We start from the raw sequence: 3082 nt of genomic DNA on the forward strand, positions 1-3082 counted from the left end.
TTTTTTTTTTGTCTGATTCTTCCCTCTTGAAATGTGAATACTTAACCAATGCTTATTCCTCCATTGTATCTTGGAAGTAGCTAGCTTTAAAAAATTTTAAAGACCCATAAGCAGAATCGACTAGCATTGTCTCAGATGAGACTTTGGACTTTTGAGTTAATGAGGAATGAGTTGAGACTTTGGGGGACTGTCAGAAAGGAATGATAGTATTTTGCAATGTGAGAAGGACATGAGATTTGGGAGAGGTCAGGGGAAGAATGATATGGTTTGGATCTGTGTCTCCATCCAAATGTCATGTTCAATTATAATCCTCAATGTTGGAGGTGGGGCCTGGTGGGAGGTGATTGGATCATGGGGGTAGATCCTGCATGAACGGTTTAACACCATCTCCTTGGTGCTGTTACCATGATGGTGAGATCTGGTTGTTTAAAAAGTGTGTGGTACTTCCCCCCTCTCTTGATTCCTCCTACTCTAACCATGTGAAGTGTTGGCTCCCCCTTTGTCCTCCATCACAATTGTAAGTTTCCTGAGGCCTCCACAGAAACTGAGCAGATGCTGCCTTGCTTCCTGTGCAGCCTGAAGAATGGTGAGCAAATTAAACCTTTTTTCTTTATAAATTACCAAGACTCAGGTATTTCTTTATAGTAGTGTGAGAACAGACTAATTCACCAGCCATTATAAAAACACACTTAAATACACAGACCAGTGACACTATAAAGCACTCTCACAAATAAGCTGGCATAGTAACCAGCTGACAACAAAATGACAACATCCAATCTACCCATATCCATACTAACGTTGAATGCAATAAGCTAAATGCCCCATTTAAAAGGCACAGAGTGACAAGCTGGACAAAAAAGCAATACCCAATGATATGCTGTCTTTAAGAGACCCATATCACATACAATGGCACCTGTCGTCTCAAAAGAAAGGGATAGAGGAATATTTACTAAGCAAATTGAAATCAGATAAAAAGCAGTGCTTGCAATCCTAAATTCAGATAAAATAGACTTTACATCAACAAAGTTTAAAAAGAAAAACAAAAAATGGCATTCCATAATGGTAAAAGATTCAATTCAACAAGAAGACTAACTATCCTAAATATATATGTACCCAACACAGTAGTGCCCAGATTTATAAAAAAAACTTCTTAGAGACCTAAAAAGAGATGTAGACTGCGGCACAGTAAAAATGGGAGACTTGAACACTACACTGACGGTATTAGACAGATCATCAAGGCAGAAAATTAGCAAAGATATTCAGGACCTGAGCTCAAAATTAGACCAAATGGATCTGATAGACCTCTACAGAACATTCCATGTCCAAACAACAGAATATACATTCTGTTCATTGCCACATGGCACATACTCTAAAATAGACCACACAATTGGACATAAAACAATCCTTAGCAAATGCAAAAGTGTCAAAATCATACCAAACACACTTTCAGACCACAATGCAATAAAAATAGAAATAAAGAATAAAAAATGTTCAAAATCATGCAATAACATGGAAATTAAACAGCCTGCTCCTGTATGACTTTTGGGTAAATAATAACATTAAGACAAATTGAGAAGTTCTTTGAAGCTAATGAGAGCAAAGATATAACATTCCAGAATCTCTGGAATACAGATAAGAAAGTGTTATGAAGGAAATATATAGCAGTAAATGCCCATATCAAAAAGTTAGAAAGACATCAAAATGCTTGCAAACCAAATCCAGCAGCACATCAAAAAGCTAATCCATCATAATCAAGTAGGCTTTATCCCTGGGGTGTAAGGTTGGTTCAACATATGCAAGTCAATAAATGTGATTCGTTACTTAAAAAGAACTAAAGACAAAAACCACATTATTATCTCAATAGATGTAAAAATCCTTTTGAAAAAATTCGACATCCCTTCATGTTAAAAACTCTCAATAAGCTATTTATTGAAGGAATATGTTTCAAAAGAATGAGAGCCATCTATGAGAAACTCACATCCAACATCATACAGAATGGGCAAAAGCTAGAAGCATTCCACTTAAAAACCAGCATAACACAAGGATGCCCTCTCTCACCACTCCTATGCAACATACTATTGGAAGTCCTAGACAGAGAAATCAGGCAAGAGAAAGAAATAAAGGGCATTGTATTATTCAGGGTTCTCTAGAGGCACAGTACTAATAGGATAGATGTATATATGAAAGGGAGTTTGTTAAGGAGTATTGACTCACACAATCATAAGGTGAAGTCCCATAGTAGGCTGTCTGCAAGCTGAGGAGCAAGGAAGCCAGTCTGAGTCCCAAAACCTCAAAAGTGGGGAAGCCAATAGTGCAGCCTTCAGTATGTGGTCAATGGCCAGAGAGTACCTGGCAAACCACTGGTGTAGGTCCAAGAGTCCAAAAGAAGAAGAACTTGGAGTCTGATGTTCTAAGGCAGGAAGCACCTGGCATGGGAGAAAGATGGTGGCCAGAAGATGCAGCCATCCAGGTCCTTCCATGTCTTCTCCATGCCTTTATCCTAGCCATGCTGGCAGCTGATAGATGGTGCCAACCCAGATTGAGGGTGGGTCTGCCTCTCTTAGTCCACTGACTCAAATGTTAATCTCCTTTGCAACACCCTCACAAACCCACCCAGGAACAATACTTTGCATTCTTCAATCCAATCAAGTTGACACCCGATATTAACCATCACAATCATCCAAATAGGAAGAGAGAAATTTGAACTATTTCTGTTTGCAGACAACATGATTCTAAACCTAGAAAATCCCCATAGTCTCAGCCCAAAAGCTCTTTAAGCTAATAAACAACTTCATAAAGTTTCAGAATACTAAATCAATGTAAGAAAATCACTAGCATTCCTATACAACAACAGTCAAGCTGAGAGCCAAATCAGGAATGCTATCACATTCACATTTGCCACAACAATTATAAAATACCTAGGAATACAACTAACCAGTGAGGAGAAAGATCTCTATAATGATAATTACAAAACACTGCTCAAAGAAATCAGAGAAAACACAAACAAAGGGAAAAACATTCCATGCTCATGGACAGGAAAAATCAGTATCATTAAAATGGCCATACTACCCAAAGCAATTTA

The sequence above is a fragment of the Mandrillus leucophaeus genome, unplaced genomic scaffold (assembly GCF_000951045.1).
Source record: "Mandrillus leucophaeus isolate KB7577 unplaced genomic scaffold, Mleu.le_1.0 Scaffold753, whole genome shotgun sequence".
Classification (NCBI taxonomy): domain Eukaryota; kingdom Metazoa; phylum Chordata; class Mammalia; order Primates; family Cercopithecidae; genus Mandrillus; species Mandrillus leucophaeus.